At 44.3% G+C, this 21,389-nt stretch overlaps 1 pseudogene; it reads left to right on the top strand.

Moving 5' to 3' along the window:
• Positions 1 to 559: 559 nt before the first annotated feature.
• On the top strand, positions 560 to 8,515 carry LOC115478328 (annotated as a pseudogene).
• The last annotated feature ends 12,874 nt before the right edge of the window (positions 8,516 to 21,389 follow it).

The raw sequence follows: 21,389 nt of genomic DNA, 5'->3' as shown, positions 1-21,389 counted from the left end.
ACAAGCTGTTTTATGCACTGCTAATGTTAATTGCTTATTCGATGTTCACTATGCTATGGAAAACCTTCATATTATCTGGTTTCACCACACTGATAATCATTATTTCTGTATTTGTACTTCTTAGCTGCTGTATAACACCCTGTATTAGAAGCTTAGTGCAACAGTTAATTGAAACTGCTTTAAGTAAAAGAGAACCTATAGAACATGCATATGTACTGTATGAAAGACTACACATTAGCACAGAAATTGAAAATGTTGAAGATAATGTTTAATTTCTTTGTGATACTCTTGGTTTTGCATTATTATCTTCCTCTAGGATCATTTAGATGGTAAGGTATTGTAAGTAACATAAGGCCCAGGGAAGGTTAAAGAGGGGTAACTTACATCTCATTATGACCACATTCTTTTGTCACCTATAGCCTGATACCTGTAAAAAGGGTTTGACATTGTGACTCACACCTACAATCTTCCTAACTGAATTGACGGGAACCTATGAGGGGCTATCCCTTAAACGGAAAAATAAGAGATCATCCATTAGTGCTCGTGAGGTCATATGATAATGACAGGTAAGCTAGGACAGCCTTCAACCTAAGACAGCCTGTGGCCGGGGCACTAACAGAACCTTGAGGGATACGAAGGTTCAAAATAAGTGAAGCCCTTTTCAAGGCCTTCAAGAGGGGAGATGTAGAATTATGAGCACAGGTCAGCACCCCAGCACAGGTCAAAAAGGGCAGAGGCTGACAAGCCTGTGCGACTCTGGAATCTATTAGAGATTGAGAAGCCTGTAATTTATGAAAGAACACGAGCCTGTGTAAACTCAGGAATGTATACCTTTAAGGGCAAGCTGGCGTGGGAAAGGTGCAATTATGGATGGACAGAATGTGATTTAGCAACTTAAGGGAAAATAGATGGTGAGAATAGAGAACAGAATGATCTCTGAGGAAGATAAGTGCTGAAGTAATGTGAAGCCTTGCTTAACACAAAAGGTATATAAACAATTGAACTAGAGCATTACGTTGGAGAGGCAGTGGCAGAGCACATGTTTGTGTCCCCTGCTCTCCACATGAGAAACTAGCATTTGTAAATTGTAACTTTCTCTTGGTAAGTAAGATAAAGAATTGCTCTTCTCATACGCGTGGCCTTCCTAGTCTTTTATCTCTCTAAATTGTGGGTGGTTGGTGAGTATTAATTTGGTAAGGTAGTAAAAAGACTAGTAATATAAAACATATACTGTAGTATTTTTGTCTTATTCACCATCCCTTTCCTAATAATTCCTAGCATCCTGTTTGCATTTTTGGCCGCCACCGCACAGTGAGCAGAAGGTTTCAGTGTATTATCTAACACCTAGATCTTTTTCTTTAGCGCCGACTCCCAAGATGGACCCTAGCATCACGGTAACTATGATTTGGATTATTCTTTCCAATGTGCATCACCTTGCATTTGTCCACATTAAATTTCATCTGCCATTTGGATGCCCAGTCTTCCAATTTCCTAAGGTCTTTCTGCAATATTTTACAGTCCACATGTGTTTTGACAACCTTGAATAGTTTTGTATCATCAGCAAATTTAATCACCTCACTTGTCGTTTCGATTTCCATATCATTTATAAATGTGTTAAATAGCACTGGTCCCAATACAGATCCTTGCGGTACTCCACTATTCACCCTCCTCCATTGAGAGAAATGACCATTTAACCCTTCTCTCTGTTTTCTGTCCAATAACCAATTCCTAATCTACACCAGAACCTTGCATCCTATCCCATGACTCTTTAACTTTCTCAGGAGTCTCTCATGAGCTTCCCCCTCTTCCCCTTCCCTTTGCGCCAGGTCTCTCTTTCTCTTTTCCCTCTGCTTCCCCAGACCCAGTCCACTATCTCTCCCCTCTTCCCCCTCCCCTTTGCTTCAGGTCTCTCTCTGTCCCACTACCTCTGGCCAGTTTGGCATCTCTTCAACCCTGCTCCCTGATCCCGAGTCTGGTATATTTTGTTTCCTGTCCCCTCCCTTCCCATCCCTCCTGTGGCTGTGTGGGTCCAGTATTACACCAGTTCTCTCTCTCCATCGGTCCTCCACACGTAGCAAAGAGAGCACTGAAATATGCCTCTATGGCCAGCAGGGCCTTTCCTGTGCGCATCCTACCCACAGGAAGTTGTATCACAGATGCAGGACATGCACAGGAAAGGCCCCACTGGTCGGAGAAGCAGGTTTCAGTGCTCTCTGCTACTTGTGGAGGACCAGTGGCAGGGGAGAGCTGGAGGTATATCAGACCCGGGTGCGGGGGAGGGGGGGAGGCAGTGGTGTACCGAGGGGGGGGCGGTGGGGCGGACCGCCCCGGGTGCAACCAATGGGGGGGTGTTCCGTCCGGCGTGTTCCTCTTTTTCTGCTCCACAGCGCTGCTCCGCCCGCGTCCTTCAGTTTGGACATGGACTTCCCCTAACGCTGCACCGGCGTCCGGTGCGCGTGCCTTACACCAGTGGCGTACCGAGGGGTGCAACCAATGGGGGGGTGTTCCGTCCGGCGTGTTCCTTTTTCTGCTCCACAGTGCTGCTCCATCCGCTTCCGTCAGTTTGTTTGGACATGGACTTCCCCTAACGCTGCATCGGCGTCCGGCGCGCGCACCTTACACCTCTCTGCGGCAGTGCGGCTCACGTTGTCTCCTCCCAGCGGCTCCTCTCTCCCTCCCTAGTCTCCAGTCTCGGAGACAGTCCGAGACGAGTGGGTCCCAGCCATCCTACTTCAATGTCATGACGCCTTCCTCCCCCCCCCTGCGGCACCCTACGCACCAGTGCGCCTTGGCTTGTGGCCTTCCTGCTGCAGAGCAGTAACGTCTCCTCGGTCACTCACGTTGTGCTTTGGCTCCGAGTCCTGACCTGACTCTCCGTCGCACGTCGGTCGCAGAGTTGCACAGCAGTATGAAAACATCAGTTGAGTGAGTTTTATTTTCAGTTTTTCTACCAGGTATCCTTTTTCTCATGATCTTTTGGGAGTTTTGGCTGGTTTCTTTGATTACTAGAGGGGTGTGGTGGTCTAATCCTTTTTACTGCTATTATGGGTCATATTAGGCAAGGCCAAGGGTCAGTCAACAGAATTTTTTACTGTCAGATCACGATCACCACTAATCAACAATTATTGTTGAAATCTTAGGTAATTAAAGTTGTACTCCGTCTCCGTGTACTGATATATTTTAAAACAAATTCTAATATGGTACAGACTTATTATCCTGATTCCTAAAGCAGTCTGAATAACATCAGTTGAGCGAGTTTTATTTTCAGTTTTTCCACCAGGTATCCTTTTTCTCATGATCTTTTGGCTGGTTTCTTTGATTACTAGAGGGGTGGTGGTCTAATCCTTTTTGCTATTATTATGGGTCATATTAGGCAAGGCCAAGGGTCTGTCAACAGAATTTTATACTGTCAGATCACGATCACCAGTAATTAACAATTATTGTTGAAATCTTAGGTAATTAAAGTTGTACTCCATCTCCATGTACTGATATATTTTAGAACAAATTCTAATATGGTACAGACTTATTATCCTGATTCCAGATCACACTCATTTGTGCAATTAAAAGTCCTGTTTGTTCAGCAATATGTCAGTTGGTAAAATGGTTCCTTTTCCGCCCCCAGCAATGGCTGCACCGTTGCAGTGTTCTCTGCAGTCCTGTAATGGATAGTGCTATATAAATTGTGATAAGTATTAGGATGTCCTATCCGGGGTAGGCCACTAGAGGGCGCTAGTAGGAGAATAGATGGAGGTCGTTAGGACCGGGGAGAGCCCTGGGAGGTCCACAGGTGTAGGAGGTTATGGGCTGGGTCCTGTGTAGCTAATTAACCACTTTATACCCCACCTGAGGGTGAAAGGAAGAGAAGTGAGCTGGCAGCAGAAGAAGAGAGATTCCCCTGGAAGATACTGGCTAACCCTATGGACTTGTGGTGGACTGTGTGTCCAAAGGAGAGAAGCAGGCTGAAAATCCTGGGGTAAGAAGTCCCTAAAGCATTAGTGTTGGACTGTGTGTTCAAAGAAGGAAGGACTGTGTGTCCCAGTACTGAGAGAAGCAGGCTGCAAAGCCTGGGGTTAAAAGTCCCCAAAGTATTGAAGTTTTAGTACTGAGCCCATGTATCTGTGTGGGGAGGCTCAGTGTGAAGACCTATGAAAGTATAAAGTATTAAGCTAGAAGAAGTGTGCCCAGGGGCTAGAATAAAGAGTTGCCTGAGAAATATGCAGTTGGTAAGACCTGTTTAATTTGCTTAGTGGGAACCAGGTCACCCTGAGCGAGAAAGGGGTAGCACATTAATTTGCATATGATCTGCATATTGAGAACCAGGTCACCCTGAGTGAGAAGGGGGATATCACAAATGGCACTTTCCCAGATGGGACTTGACTGTTGAACAACTACCCTTGGCAGTTGAACATCTCTGTCTGAAAGGTGAAGCCAAGGGAAGAGCTGCGGACTTGTGTGGACCCAGGCAGTCGGTGTATCCCCAGTGAAGAGAGATGGAGGTGACCTTGGAGGCTCCAGAGGCCGTGTTCTAGAAGCCTGTTGAGAGGGCCAACACTAGCCAAAGCACTTTGCTCACCTACCCCAGGTAAAGGGTACCTAGGGGGGGAGGTGAGGGTGGATTTGTAAGATCTGGAGGCTTGGGAGTGGCTGTAGGGGATGGAGAAGGCCACAAACACACACACCCACAAGGAGGTGCAGCACAAGTGTGGGGGCCAGGAGAGTAAACAGGCCACACTTGGATGTGTTTTTTTTGTGATTGCAGGCTGCACCCCATCGGACGGCCAGGAAGGCTGGAGGCCTGAGAAGCCAGAGGAGCCGGAGAGGAGAAGGCCAAAGCACTTGCCCTGGTCAATGGCCAATGGAGAAGATCTAAAAAGATGGACATTGAGAACCAGGTGTTGGGACTTGCAGGGGATGAGGTCAGAAGGGACCTGCTCCAGAGCGCCTTTCTCGGTGGGAGCATGGTATCGTCGGGCGCCCTAGTGAGAGGGAAGGGCCCGAGCCATGTGAAGTGCTAAGAGAGGAGTCATCAGGTTTCCTTTTTCTCAGAGGGATCATGGTATCGTCGGGCGCCCAGTGAAAGGGAAGGGCCCGGACCATGCGAGGTGCTAAGAGGAAGATAAGGGACCTAGGCGAGATAGGTGACCCCTCCCTCGGAGGGATCATGGTATCGTCGGGCGCCCAGGAGGTAGGAGGGGGCTGCAAGAGAAGAGGGTCAGGTAGGGCCCGCTGCAGTGAGAGCCCCTCAAGGCCTAGTGAATGGGAAGGGCCCGGGCCATGTGATGTGCTAAGAGGGTGATGAGGAGCCTAGATGGGGGGTGGTGAGGCCCATGGATAGAGCAGGGATGAGCCTGGAAAAGTGTATGCCCTCCTTTGAAGAATTGCTGCTCCTCAGTGGAGAAGGCTTAGAGGGTTGCTGAGGTAGAGCAGCAATTATTTTAAGGGTGGGGGTTTGTGATAAGTATTAGGCTGTCCTATCCGGGGTAGGCCACTAGAGGGCGCTAGTAGGAGAATAGATGGAGGTCGTTAGGACCGGGGAGAGCCCTGGGAGGTCCACAGGTGTAGGAGGTTATGGTCTGGGTCCTGTGTAGCTAATTAACCACTTTATACCCCACCTGAGGGTGAAAGGAAGAGAAGTGAGCTGGCAGCAGAAGAAGAGAGATTCCCCTGGAAGATACTGGCTAACCCTATGGACTTGTGGTGGACTGTGTGTCCAAAGGAGAGAAGCAGGCTGAAAATCCTGGGGTAAGAAGTCCCTAAAGCATTAGTGTTGGACTGTGTGTTCAAAGAAGGAAGGACTGTGTGTCAAAAGAAGGAAGGACTGTGTGTCCCAGTACTGAGAGAAGCAGGCTGCAAAGCCTGGGGTTAAAATTCCCCAAAGTATTGAAGTTAGTACTGAGCCCATGTATCTGTGTGGGGAGGCTCAGTGTGAAGACCTATGAAAGTATAAAGTATTAAGCTAGAAGAAGTGTGCCCAGGGGCTGGAATAAAGAGTTGCCTGAGAAATATGCAGTTGGTAAGACCTGCTTAATTTGCTTAGTGGGAACCAGGTCACCCTGAGCGTGAAGGGGTAGCACACTAATTTGCATATGATCTGCATATTGCGAACCAGGTCACCCTGAGTGAGAAGTGGGATATAACAAAATGCAAATTTCCATTTTCTGCATAATGGATTTTGCAAGGCTTAGACCAAAGAATTGGTTATTTTCTTGCTCTAGATTTTTTAAGCTCCTATGTTGAGCACTTTTTTCTTGATCACTTTATTTTCTCAACCCTCTTTGCCCCCTCTTCCCTGCAAAAATCAATCCATCTACCTACAGCTGAAACCTAAAAAAACATGGTTCATTTGTAAAGTGATTGTTTCTGATACTCTCAGTGATGACAATGTTTAATCATGCAATATAAGTTCTCTGCCATGAGCTGAAAACAGTTTCTTCTTCCACCAAACTTAATTGCAGCCGCGACCTAGCGCCTTCTGCTTCCTTCCAGCTTCCTGCACTGCTAGTGCACTCCACCCCTGCCGGCCACCAGTCTATCATCGGCAGAACCGCAGAAGAATCTTGGATCACTTCCATTCCAGCCAGGTAATTAGGCCCCGTGGTGCGATCTAATATTTATTTAAATTGACTTAAAAAAATTTTCATAGCATTTTCTGCTGCTGCTAGTTTGACAAGAGCAGCAAGCTGCAGCCAGGGGGGGGGGGGGGGGGGGTCATAAAATGTGAAAAAGAAGGAGGGAGGGGGGCAAGAACACTACTCTGGATGGGAGAGAAAGAGGGCATGATGATGATGAATGGAGGGGACAGACAGAGGGGCGGACGGCGCTGGAAATGAGAGAAGAAAGGGCAGACCAGACACTGGATGGAAAGGGGCAGGGAAAGGAGGCAGATGCTGGATGGAAAGGGGCAAGAAAGAGAGAGAGAGTGGGGGTATATGCTGATGGTTAGAAATCTCCATTCCACCAACTAGTTCATATTTATTCTGAATTTTTTAAAGAAATTCAAGGTGGGATACCAACATGAAATGACATTGACTCAGTGGAGCACAACAAAGAAAAATTAAAAAAGCAAAAGAGGCGGCGATTGAAGCAATGTCTGGATCTATGTTGAAATATGTAATGTCTTCAACATCGCATATAGGTAATGAAAATTTGGAAGAAGGTGGCGCATCCAAAGCACCTATACTAGAAACAACACAAGATGATTCAGATGACACAGGGCTGAAAGATGACAATGAATCATCATCATCTATAAGCACTGATAATGAGGAAGAGAAAGGAATTGATAGCAATGGAGAAGAAAGAGACACTAGTAGTAGAGACCAACAAGAGTTTGAAGAAATGGCAACAAATGATATTTTACTTTATTCTGATATCGCTTCTTGGCCAATACCGGTTCCAGATGACTTGAGAGTTAACCTGGTTAAAAGGGGAAGTGAACCTCTTCAGAATAAAGATGGACCTTTCTCTGCAGTTCAACGAGAAGGAAAAAAGAGCAAAGGAGGCAGTCGACACTTAACAACTTCATGGTTTTATAAATCTTTACCAAAGGGTGAAAAAGTATTGAGAACTTGGATGGCTTATTCAAAATCAAAAAATTGTTTGTTTTGTTTTTGCTGCAGACTGTTTGCAGATAATAAGACAAAAGCTGGAACATCAGTTTTTATAACTGGCTTTAAAAACTGGTGGAAGTTAAATCCTAAAGTTCCTGAACATGAGCTATCTGAACAACATCTCTCCTGCTTAGAAAAATGGAAGACCTTGGCAATGGGACTGCAACTCCAAAAAACTATTGATAAAATCCATCAAGTGGAAATGGATAAAGAGAGAAAAAACTGGAGAGACATTTTATATCGTCTTTTGGATGTAATCATGTTTTTGGTGAAACAAAACCTTCCTTTCCGCGGACACAGAGAGGATAGGTCATCAGCAAACAAAGGACATTTTTTGGAGTTGATAGAATTACTCTCAAATTATGACCCAGTTTTGAAGGAACATTTTGTAAAACTCAATCATACTGTTTCTTCTGAAAGGAGAGTGACTTCATACTTAATCTCCCAAAATTCAAAATGAATTAATTCATCTTCTGGGAAATTATGTCAAAGAAAAAATAGTGGCAGATATTAAAAAAGCAAAATACTTTGGAATTCTTTTTGATAGCACTCCTGATGTTTCACACACTGATCAAATGTGTGAAGTGATCAGATATGTCCATTTTGAAGATGATAAAGTTGAAATAAAGGAATCATTCTTGGGCTTCTTTCCTATTTCTGGGAAGACTGCTGCTGAACTCACAGAACAGATCTTGAAACAACTGGATAGTGATGGACTGGACATAAACCTCTGTCGTGGTCAAGGATATGACAACGCTGCAACTATGGCTGGTATTCATGGTGGTGTTCAGGCAAAAATCAAAGAAATTAATCCCAAGTCTTTATTTGTGACTTGTGCAAATCATTCTCTGAACCTTTGCGGAGTTCACTCTTTTGGAAGTGTTTCTTCATGTGTGACATTTGTTTAAAACCTCCTTATTCTCTTAGGTTATACAAATCACATTCACAATATTCTGCAAGAAAGAATAAAAAACTTTTATTTTTTTCAACTGTCCTCCCTTGGACAGAGGCTGTATAAGAACATTATACAGGAAGCAAAGTATATATTTACAATAACAGCATACACAGAAGGAAAGCTAGCTCATTTTGCTTAAGTTACATTCTCAGTCATACCTCTTATATAGTCTACTTTTGCTACCTGCACCCCACAGCAGCAAATACCTTTGCTGGTGAGGGTCTCCTCAGAGAAAGCAAAGTTACTTACCGGTAACAGATGTTCTCCAAGGACAGCAGGACACATATTACCACATCCCCTTGGAGTTGCATGCTTTTCTATGTGTAATCCCTTGTTAGGTTGGGATTACTAAAAGGTTAAATCCTTGTAGAGAGTCACTTGGGGGAGTGACTGGGAGGTCCCTGGGTGGGAGGAAGCTCAGCCCTTGGGGAGTGTGTATGGAATAAAATGCAGAAAGAGTGCCTATGTTTGGGAGAGTGTCAGTTTTGGGAGGAATCGGGAGGAGATAAAGGAGAAGATTTAGAGTGGGAAGCAGTCTTTGGTTGCCTGCAAGCCACCTGCCAAGTGACCCAAAGAAGGAGAAGGGGGATCCTGAAATGCCACCTTAAGTTAGGCTAGAATTGGGGAGCAGTTGTTGTCTCACTCACAACAACTGGTGGAGTCAGAGCTTCAGGCGGATTGGGGAATCTGGCTCTTGAGCAGGATTTAGGGCAGAAAGAAGTCTGCTCAAGGCCGGGGTGCTACTCTAGGAGGTATACCTGTGAAAGGAGGACAGCCATAAGGGACTGTGCCTGGTGGTAGCGGAGTGATTCGATGGAGGAAAGAACAGCCCTGGCTGGCAGGATAGGCATCAATGGGAGAGATTGTATATATGTATATAGCCCTGAGAAGTACAGTAAAGGTGTTCCCCATGGAATGACAGAAGCCTGAAATTGAGCTATAGAAGAGTTTATAAAAAATTGACTTTGGTAGGAATAACTGAAGTAAGAATCTGCCTGTTGCAGGAGTTACAATAAAAGTTGAAGTTTGTAATTAAGCCTTCTGGAGTGTTGCGTGGCTCCTGGACTGAAGAGCTGAGTGGAACTCAGATCTAGAAAAAGTGTCTCCCAACCCTCCGGATTGCTATTCTGGACCATTGACCCACCTCAGCTTGACTGTAAGTGGATTGGAAGGAGGTATGGGATAAGAGTGGCCTGAGAGTGAGCGGAGACTATGAAGTTTAAAGAAGTGTGAGTTTTTTTGTGGCCTGGGGCCAGAGCTAGTGCACGGATGAAATCCGGGTTGCATATATCTAATTCCCCATTATAATGGGGATAACTAAACTGCTGAGCGGCTTCTCCCTAGAGTCACTGGGGGGAGGGAAGTGGGTTGGAAATGGAGAGAGAAAGCCCAGGCCAAGGGGAGTGTTTATGTGAAAGTGGTGAGGGAAATGTTCATGGCTGTTGAATGACAGTATGAGAGAAGTTTGAAGTTTCTAAATATTGTTGTTGGGGATAGCACAAAGTCTTTGGTTGCCTCCAGGGGCATAGCCAGACCTCGCGGTGGGAGGAGGCCAGAGTCCGAGGTGGGGGGCACATTTTTGTCTGCCTCCCTGCTGCCTCGCCCCCCGCAGCCTCACCCCCCCCCCACTACCTCACTGCTCCCCCCGCTGCCCTTCCGCACCCCACAGCAGCAAATACCTTTGCTGGTGAGGGTCTCCAACCCCTGCCAACTGAAGTCTTCTTCAGCACCAGTCTCTTAAAGGAGCATGCAGAATGTGAAGGGGAAGAAAGAGCAGGCCAGGGAACGCGGCAGTGCCGGAGACTGACGCTGAAGAAGGCTTCAGTTGGTGGGGGTTGGGGACCTCTGCCAGTAAAACCAGGGGCCCAGATGAAATTTGGAGGGGGAACCCACCTAGCTATGCCACTGGTTGCCTCTACCCCCACCAGGACCGTTGTGGAGAGGGGGGTATCCTAGATTGGTTCAAGAAACTAAGGCTGACTAGAGTGGAGGTTTCTGCCAGTAAAGCATTAACTGTGAAGTGGAGGTGTGCTCCAGGTGGGAAGCAGGGGATCTCAGTCTGGGAGCAGGAGCAGGGAAAAGCCTGTTCGGAGCCAGAGGTGGTAGTCCAGTGAGGTACACCCTTTGGGAGAGTGTGGACAGACAAGGAGGTTTGATCCACAATGGAGATTGCTTGTTGCATTGGTGTTGCAGCCATAGCCTTAGATTGTTTCACCCAGAAAGGATAGATAATGAACAGAAGGAGCTATAAATATGTAGATACTGTAGTAGATTACAAAATTTGGACTAAAGGATTACACCATATCCCTAAATTTGGCTTTGACCTATTTGTACAGGATATGGATTACAAATGAACTGGTTCTACTTTGAAAGGATTTGAACTGCCTGTTGCAGAAGTTAAGTAAAGTTCTTATTGTTTCCATATAACACCTGGACTGGGGTCTTTTCATTGCATGAGAGTGGAAGCTTACTTGCTCCCTGAACTAATAAGGAGAAGTGAGCAGAGAGATAGTAAAGAGTAAAAACCCGGGCACAATACCCTACGGCCTAACAGAGTAAGTCCAGCCCCAGCATATGCTCAGCTCAGTGAGTCAGAAGTGAAGGCCCTGGTCTTGGCTGCTGACTGTGATGAGCTAGCTGGTGCCCCGACTATGTGTGTGGTGAGACCAAGGTTACATATTGTGAGAAATGTGTAAAAATATTGCTCTTTCATATAACATAGTTGCAAAGGTAGAATATATAGGTAGGCCCTAACTATAGTGGTGTAAGCCCTTTCTAACAGAAAGCATTACATTATAGCAGTCTGAATCACTAAACAAAGGACCTGTGTGAGATGAAAGAAAGGGGGTGGTAAGAAGCCCAAGGACGGAACTAAAAGCCAAACATGAACATCTGCGAGCAGTGAATTATAAACAAAGAGAGAGACAGGAGGGGATTAGGGAGGAGGTGAACATTCCATGTGCCAGAAAGCAGAACTTTCATAGGAAGTATGGAGATAAGAACTAACAAAGGCAGGCTTGCTGTATGGAAAGTTTTCACAAAGAAATGTTACATGATAGTTAGCAAGGATGCAAGGGGGGGGGGGGGGGGGGGGTAAATGTGATCAGTGTCCAATGAGAAACTTAGGGGCAGACACTTAAATGTAACTAAGAAAGACTATAAAATCCGTAGAACCTTATGGAAAGGGTGTGCCTGCTTGCTTTCAGAGACACCCATTCTTGCAAGAGTGTAATTGCTATTTTTTTTTACAATAAATTAATTAAGACTTACTTCATTAGTCTGATTTTGTGAGTCCTATTTTAGTATAGGTTCTCAGGTTCTCTGGGGGCTATTTATAACACATATGCTTTCTGATTGAATTGAGGGTCCTGCATGACTCTGGCTGACAGAAAGGTACTCACACATGTGTGGTGCAGGCCTACCAAAAGTTTCTTAATAAGATACGAATGCTGGGACCTCACCCATCTGTGGTAATGTGTCCTTCTGTCCTCGGAGAACACCTGCTACAGGTGAGTAACTTCACTTTCGTGGGGTCTGAATTGTTAAAGGGAGATATGAAGAGAGAACTTGTCTCTTACTTTTGTAGCTGTAAGATATTCAGCAATTATTCTGCACTCGTTTGCTAAGGGATATGATCAGTACTTTATGTGGCCCTAAGGCTCTGCTGACTGGCTGCACCAATGAAAGCAATAATGCCAAAATGGAATTATATTTATTATAGATATAACTATAACAATATGGCAAAATGCAAAGTTACTATAAAAAGCTAGCAAATAGCAATAAAGTTGCTGAAAAAGTATCAAAGTATGTATATAAATATAAGGAGGAAAGGGACTTCAGTTGCTAAGGTCACATCTAGAGTCAAACTCGGACTAATGACCTGCCCTACTTCTTCATGAGTCCAGAAAAACCTCCCATTATTTTAATGTTATATCATTCTTTGCAAAAAAAAATGTATTTTTTAATTTTTAGCATTTATTTTTTATTTTATTTATTGCATTTGTATCCCACATTTTCCCACCTATTTGCAGGCTCAATGTGGCTTACAGAGACTTGTTATGGCATAGCCATTCCAGGATGACAGATACAATTGGTGTTGTAAAAAGATTAGGGATGAGAGAAAAGATCTAAGCCAATAATTATAGAAAGATGACTTTCAGAACTGGGTTGGATTGGCGATGTGGTATAGGTAAGCTATGGGTTTTCTTTATAGGCCTTGTTGAAGAGAGATGTTTTCAGAGATTTATGAAAGTTAGTTGTTTCGTTGATTGTTTTCAAGGTGGTTGGTAGTGCATTCCATAGCTGCGTGCTCATGTAAGAGAAGGTAGTCGCGTGTATTAGCTTGTACTTTAGTCCTGTACAGCTGGGGAAGTGTAGGTTGAGAAATTTGCAGGATGATCTTTTGGCATTTCTGGGAGGCAGGTCCACGAGGTCTAGCATGTAGGTCGGGGTGTCCGTGGATGATTTTGTGTACAATCGTGCAAATCTTGAACGCGATACGTTCTTTAAGTGGGAGCCAGTGAAGTTTCTCTCTTAGGGGTTTTGCGCTTTCATATTTTGTTTTTCCAAATATGAGTCTGGCGGTGGTATTCTGGGCTGTTTGGAGTTTCTTGATAGTTTGTTCTTTGCAGCCCGCGTATAGTGCATTGCAATAGTCCAGGTGACTTAGTATCATTGACTGTACCAGGTTACGGAAGATGGATCTCGGGAAGAAAGGTTTTACTGTTTTGAGTTTCCACATGGAGTGGAACATCTTTTTCGTTGTATTCTTCACGTGGGTTTCAAGTGTGAGGTTTTGATCTATGGTAACTCCAAGAATTTTCAAATTATTTGAGACGGGAAGAGAGAAGTTTGGTGTGGTTATGGTGGTGAAGTTGCTTGTGTTATGTTGTGAGGTGAGTACAAGACATTGTGTTTTTTCTGCGTTATGTTTTAACTGGAATGCATCCGCCCAGGAGTGCATGATTTTGAGGCTTTGGTTGATCTCATTGGTGATTTCATTTAGATCACGTTTAAACGGGATATAAATCGTGACATCGTCTGCATATATGTAGGGGTTAAGGCTTTGATTGGCTAGTAATTTGGCTAAGGGTATCATAATTAGGTTGAAGAGGGTTGGTGAGAGGGGGGATCCTTGGGGGACTCCACATTCAGGTGTCCATGGAGCTGATATCTCCGCGTTACTTGGTATGATCTTGTGGTCAGGAATCCTCTGAACCAGTTGAGAACTTTACCTCCAACTCCAAAGTATTCTAGTATATGAAGTAGTATTTCATGATTGACCATGTCAAAAGCACTGGACATATCGAATTGTAGGAGGAGTATGTTGTTGCCAGTTGCAATTGCTTGTTTAAATAAGTTCATTACAGACACTAGTACGGTTTCAGTGCTGTGATTCGACCTAAATCCTGACTGCCACTCGTGCAGAATTGAGTATTTGTCTAGGTAGTCAGTGAGTTGTTTCATCACTGTGCCTTCCATGAGTTTGGTTATGAGCGGGATAGATGCTACTGGGCGATAATTGGTTAGGTCCATTGTGCTTTTCTTAGCATCTTTAGGTAAAGGAGTGAGTAGAATGTTTCCTTTATCCATGGGGAAGAGGCCATATTGTAGCATGTGAGTTTAGGTGTTTCGTTGAGGTCTGTTTTGAATTGTTGAGGGGCTGATCTGATAAGGCTAGTAGGCAGATGTCTAATTTGCACTGCGACTTGGCATATTTTCCAAGCGATTGTGAGATGTTGTCGAACGAGAGTGTGTCAAAGTTGGTCCATGATCGGTCTGCTGGGTATTCCTCAGTTATTGGGTCTAGACACTCAAGGATGTTTGTTGTGTTGGTAGGTATCATGAATCGTAGCTTTATAATTTTTTCTTGAAAGTAGTTCGCAAGATTGGTTGCAGATGGGGTGTCTATGTTGTTAGAAGTAACTGGTGTAGTATTTAGTAGTTTGTTTATGAGTGAGAAGAGTTTATGTGTATCCTTGTAGTTTGGTCCGATTTTGGTTTTATAATATGTTCTTTTAGTTTGTCTGATGGTGTATTTGTATTTTCTTGTAGTTGTTTCCAGTCTTTGAGTGTGAAGTTCGTCTTTTTTCTTGTACCATGCTCGTTCTAGTCTTCTGACTTGTGTTTTTAGTTCTTTCAGTTCTTCATTAAACCATGGTATTGAGTTATTTCTACGTGAGGTTCTGGTTTGAAGCGGTGCTATGTTGTCTAGCACGGTTCTGCATCTGTTGTCCCATTCACGAAGAAATTGAGGTGAGTCTGTAGGTGCTGTCAATTCGTCATTATAGAATTGTTGCCAAAATATTAGTGGGTCTATTTTGCCTCTTGTAGTATAGGTTTGTTGTTCTTGTTTTTGTTGCGCATTCTTTGTTCGCCATTGAAGGGAGAGGTTTGCTCTGTAGTGATCGGACCATGGTGTTGCTGTCTACTTTGTATCTATTATGCAAGGTTTGGTTCTGATGAGAATTTGTGAGTGATGATATCTAGTGTGTGTCCTTATTATGGGGGGGGGTTGCATGTTTGGCCAGTGGAGCTCCCATAGTTGGAGGAAGTCCTTGCATTCACATATGTTACTTAGGTTATTATCTTCAAGGTGAAGGTTGATGTCGCCTGCTATGAGAAGGTTTTGGGTAGAAATACAAGTGTTTGATATGAAATCCATAAAATGCATTTGGGAGTCTTGCCATGTCCTGGTGTCTGTAAAACAGGATAAGGTTTAGGTGGTCGTGTAGGTTTGGGTGGTTGATTCTGACTGAGGCTATTTCGAGTTGGGGAAGTATGGATTCGGCTGTTGTTGTGACTGTGAATTGGGAATTATAGATTATAGCTATGCCTCCTCCTCTTTTTCCGTTCCTTGTCCAGTGGGTAATTTTGTACCCTGGAGGGCAAAGCTCTAAGATATGGGGTCTTTAGAGTCCTGTATCCAGGTTTCGCTAATTAGTAGGAGATCGAGATTATCAGCTGTGATCCAGTCTGTTATTGTCGTAGTTTGTTAACTACAGATCTGGCATTAATATAACCTATTGTATTAGTTGGTGGGGTTCGGTTGGGTTCGAGGTTGGATGATTTCTATCATAAGTACATAAGTAATGCCATACTGGGAAAAGACCAAGGGTCCATCGAGCCCAGCATCCTGTCCACGCAGCGGCCAATCCAGGCCAGGGCACCTGGCAAGCTTCCCAAACGTACAAACATTCTATACATGTTATTCCTGGAATTTTGGAGTTTTCCAAGTCCGTTAGTAGCGGTTTATGGACTTGTCCTTTAGGAAACCGTCCAACCCCTTTTTAAACTCTGCTAAGCTAACCGCCTTCACCACTTTCTCCGGCAACGAATTCCAGAGTTTAATTACACTTTGGATGAAGAAAAATTTTCTCCGATTTGTTTTAAATTTACTACACTGTAGTTTCATCGCATGCCCCCTAGTCCTAGTATTTTTGGAAAGCGTGAACAGACGCTTCACATCCACCTGTTCCACTCCACTCATTATTTTATATACCTCTATCATGTCTCCCCTCAGCCGTCTCTTCTCCAAGCTGTATAGCCCTAGCCTCCTTAGTCTTTCTTCATAGGGAAGTCGTCCCATCCCCGCTATCATTTTAGTCGCCCTTCGCTGCACCTTTTCCAATTCTACTATATCTTTCTTGAGATGCGGCGACCAGAATTGAACACAATACTCAAGGTGCGGTCGCACCATGGAGCGATACAATGGCATTATAACATCCTCACACCTGTTTTCCATACCTTTCCTGATAATACCCAACATTCTATTCGCTTTCTTAGCCGCAGCAGCACACTGAGCAGAAGGTTTCAGTGTGTTATCGATGACGACACCCAGATCCCTTTCTTGGTCCGTAACTCCTAACGTGGAACCTTGCATGACGTAGCTATAATTCGGGTTCTTTTTCCCCACATGCATCACCTTGCACTTGCTCACATTAAACATCATCTGCCATTTAGCTGCCCAGTCTCCCAGTCTCGTAAGGTCCTCTTGTAATTTTTCACAATCCTGTCGCGATTTAACGACTTTGAATAACTTTGTGTCATCAGCAAATTTAATTACCTCGCTAGTTACTCCCATCTCTAAATCATTTATAAATATATTAAAAAGCAGCGGTCCTAGCACGGACCCCTGAGGAACCCCACTAACTACCCTTCTCCATTGTGAATACTGCCCATTTAACCCCACTCTCTGTTCCTATCCTTCAACCAGTTTTTAATCCACAATAGGACATTTCCTCCTATCTCATGACCCTCCAATTTCCTCTGTAGCCTTTCATGAGTTGTCTTCTTCTTGGTATTTGAGTTGTTGAGTCCCTTCTTTCGTTTCTGTTGATAGTGTCCGTGGATGGTAGGTTTTCCGTACCATTTTTGATTTTTTTGGGTAGGTATATTGTAGTTGGGTAGTGTGTATGGTTTATGTATTGTGGGTATATTATTGTCCGTGAGAGGGGTGTGGAGTGCGTGGAGGATTAGGGAGAGGCAATAGGTGGTAGGAGTAGTTTGCTAGTGTTCATGTTGGTGTTAGTTTGTATAGAACAGTGGAGCGTGTGAGTTAGTGTTCAGCCGTGCGTAACAATGGTAATTGATCGAGATTTGCAGTTAGTCGTGCCGTTTAGTGTGTGTGCTTGCAGTCCGTAGTACAATTCAGTGTATTATAGAATAGAGCAGTGGTGGTTTAGTTTAGTCGTTTAGGTGTTTACAGTTCGGTTAGATGCTATAAGATAGATAGAAAGCATTTAAGCATTAGAGGATTAGGTCATCAAACATTTCAATGATACAATGATTTTATGCTATTATTCTGCTTAACTACGCAAAGTACTGACTAGAGAGTAATTTCATGAGGGTTAGGTCGTCAAACATTTCAATGATATAATGACTTTCTGATATTATCCTGCTTAACTTTGTAAGATACTGACTAGAGAGTTATCTTGCTTAACTATGCAAATACTAACTACAGAGTTATTTCAGGAAGTGATTCTGTATGCTACAACATCACAGAAGTCCACTGTGGAGCATTCAAAACTTCTCAGTTATCCTGCTTAACTCTGCAAAATACTGACTAGAGAGTTGTTTCAGGAAATGATTTAACATATTACTACAACACAGAAGTCCATTGTGGAGCATTCATTACTTCTCAGTTATCCTGCTTAACTATGCAAAATACTGACTAGAGAGTTGTTTCAGGAAATGATTTAACATATTACTACAACACAGAAGTCCATTGTGGAGCATTCATTACTTCTCAGTTATCCTGCTTAACTATGCAAAATACTGACTAGAGAGTTGTTTCAGGAAATGATTTAACATATTACTACAACACAGAAGTCCATTGTGGAGCATTCATTACTTCTCTGCTTTAGTTTTAGTTTCTCCCACGAGCTGTAACCTTGCCCGCCGTCTTCTTTCTTACAGCGAGCGGGAGGCAGGTTCGGCGCCCAGGTCTCGTTGGAGTCTCTCAAGAGAGGTGTCGCCGTCTCTCCCTGCTTCCTCCATCTCCTGTGGGGCTCGTGCGGCCTGACTCATGGTCACAATCCCGGTAGATGGATCCCTGGCTCGGTCGTTTCCCAGGTGGTCGCTGCTCCGATGGGGCGCCAAGTCCACCTGTTTTGGAGGTCAGCAGGCGGGAGGGAAGTTCGGGTGCTCAGGACACGTACGGCTCTCTTGGGGAGAGGAGCAGCTGCCTCTCCCTGTGGTCCGCAATCCCGGTATGTGGATCCCTGGCTCGGTCGTTTCCCCAGGTGGTCGCTGCTCCGACGAGCCGCTAAGTCCACCTGTTTGGAGGTCAGCAGGCGGGAGGGAAGTTCGGGTGATCCAGGACACATATGGCTCTCTTGGGGAGAGGAGCAGCTGCCTCTCCTTGTGGTCCGCAATCCCGGTAGGTAGATCCCTGGCTCGGTCATTTCCCCAGGTGGTCAGCTGCTCCGACGGGCTGCCAAGTCCACCTGTTTTGGAGGTCAGCAGTAGAAATCTCCCAGGCCACTTATCTGAAGTGGATCTGGTATGCTCAACAGCTGTTCACACTAGCTTCGTCAGATTTGTAGTACAAGCATTGTCAGTACCCCTGTTATAGCTGCTGTTCAGTCCTTGGAGAACCAAGTTACAAAACCTCTGTACAATACGAAAAAAAAATACTGATATTATATGAAAAAAAAAAATATATATATATATATAGAGAGCCAATTATATCCGAGAAAGATTACCAATAGCATCAGTATTAGGCTACTAACCACAGGTCCTATTATAGCCAATAAGTTATAGGCAAAAACCAGAGCTAACTACCTTGAGCTATTTTAGAAAATTCCTGCAAGCTCACCGCAGTCCAGGTGATGTGCAGAATCAGATTTCTTCCATTTAGGCAGCAGCAGATTTCCTGCATGCCTCTGTACATTAGGTGTTACTCCAAAGTCTCTATTCTGAACAGCTGGTTACTCAGTCTCTGGGCTATTATGCATTTGCATAAACGTATAGTCAGGATATATTCAAATAAAATGCAGATTTAACTGGGATTTAGCCACTCACTGGGTTTCTGAATGTTGACCAGTTAGTTTTTAGTTTAGTTTTATGGATTTAGGAAGGTTAATGCAATTAACTTTTTGTTTATCATGTATGGAATACATTATATGATCTGACAGCATATAAAACTATGAAATTGAAATGAAAATACACTGGGGTTCAGTCCCACACAGATCAGGCTGGAACTTCTAAGGTAGTTCGGTGGAATGAATCTTAGAGGTCTTCCAAACTCCTCAGAAATACCAAGCACACAGATGAAACCTAGGACCCTCCAAACTTCTTGCTGCCAAACAGAGAATTAGCTGGACATCAAACTCCTCCAAATCCGCTGCAATCTATACTCCTCTTTTCTCTTGGACACTACGTCCCCCCCCCCCCTCCAAGCTTAGCTGGCTATGAAGAAAGGCAGCTCTCTTCTGCTGTCTTGAAGTAGCACAAAACCCTGATGGTCCCTAGTCTCAATAACACTCTCAAATAAGACCCCAGAATTAGAGTAAGGAGGGCATTGAAAACAAATTGGGAACATAATCTTACTCAAGCATTTCAGCTCACTCTCAGGAGCAATATAACACAGTAAGTGTAGTAAATTTGTAGAGGCACTGGAATTTGGGAATGCCAAAACCTGATGTGACCACTGCTCTAGTATTGCTTGTGCCGGCCCGTCTGCATATGCAGCCTCGGCTTTTTAGCTTTAAGCCATATGGTACAGGAAGGAACTCTGATGCAAGTCTTGAGGGACTGAAGACTTTTTTCCTTCCTATGCTGGCAGTAGAAGTAGAGTGGTGGTGGCAGATTTCAGTTTGTAGAGGGGCACCAGAAACCTAGTTCTGTCCCTGCCTACTACTACTACTATAAATCATTTCTATAGCGCTACCAGTTGTACGCAGTGCTTTACAATTGAACATGAAGAAAAGACAGTCCCTGCTCAAAAAGAGCTTACAATCTAAATCAGGACAGACAGACAGGACAAATAAGGGATAAGGGTAGGACAGACAGATAGGACACATAGGGAAAAGGGACTATTGAAGAGAGGAAGACAAGATAAGGTTACAAGCAGGTGACAAGTTAGGAATTAAAAGCAGCATCAAACAGGTAGGCCTTTAGCCCGGATTTGAAGGCGGCCAGGGATGGAGCTTGATGTAATGGCTCAGGAAGTCTATTCCAGGCATAAGGTGTGGCGAGATAAAAGGAACGGAATCTGGAGTTAGCGGTGGAGGAGAAGGGTGTAATTAGGAGAGATTTGCCTAGTGAACTGAGTTCCTGGGAAGGAATGTAGGGAGAGATGAGGGTGGAGAGGTAGTGAGGGGCAGCAGAGTGAATGCACTTATAGGCTAATAAGAGGAGCTTGAACTGTATATGGAAACGGATAGGGAGTCAGTGAAGTGACTTCAGAAGAGGGCTGATAGGGACATAGCGACTTTGGCAAAAATTAATCGTGCAGCAGAATTTGAACAGATTGAAGAGGAGAGAGATGGCTGAGTGGAAGACCTGTGAGAAGCAAGTTGCAGTAGTCCAAGTGAAAGGTGATGAGAGTGTGGATGAGGGTTCTGATAGCATGCTCAGAAAGGAGAGGGCGAATTTGGCGATATTATAGAGGAAGAAATGACAGGTTTTAGCAATCTATTGAATATGTGCAGAGAAGGAGAGGGAGGAGTCGAACATGACCCCAAAGTTACGAGCAGATGAGACAGGAAGAATGAGCGTGTTGTCGACAGAAATAGAGAGTGGGGGAAGGGGAGAGGTTGGTTTAGGTGAGAAGATAAGGAGCTCAGTTTTGGACATATTGAGCTTCAGGTGGCGGTGAGACATCCAGGCAGCAATGTCTGACAGGCAGGCAGATATCTTGGCCTGGATTTCTGCCTTCTGGTGTGGAGAGGTAGATCTGGGAGTCATCATCTGCCTAATGCCTATCATCTATCATACCACTTGATTATTTAGTATAGACTAGGCGCAGTGGCTTCAGAAATTCCTTACGCTCAAGACAGATGAACATTTTGGAGTCTTAAAAAACAAAAAGTGAGGAGAATGGATGAGGATACCATATATCCTATATGGCCTAATGGATCATCTTAAAAAATGTGGAACTATAATTTGGGAAAAGGTAATACTTTTTACTGTATTTTTATGAAGAAACCTGCTCCAACTCCTCTGTCTGCCAGCATCTTTGTACATCGGGAGTTCAGTTTCAAGCATAAAGGCAGAAAAGGGAGAAAGCTGCCTCTCAAACCAGACACGGGTGGGAGATATCATTAACTGTATTATTTAAATGTGTGCTGCCTCCTGAGTTCTCCACCTGCTCCAACTCTTCT

The sequence above is a fragment of the Microcaecilia unicolor genome, chromosome 10 (genome assembly GCF_901765095.1).
Source record: "Microcaecilia unicolor chromosome 10, aMicUni1.1, whole genome shotgun sequence".
NCBI lineage: Eukaryota > Metazoa > Chordata > Amphibia > Gymnophiona > Siphonopidae > Microcaecilia > Microcaecilia unicolor.
The sequence above is the reverse complement of the archived record's forward strand: the minus strand, read 5'-3'. Positions and strand labels throughout refer to the sequence as shown.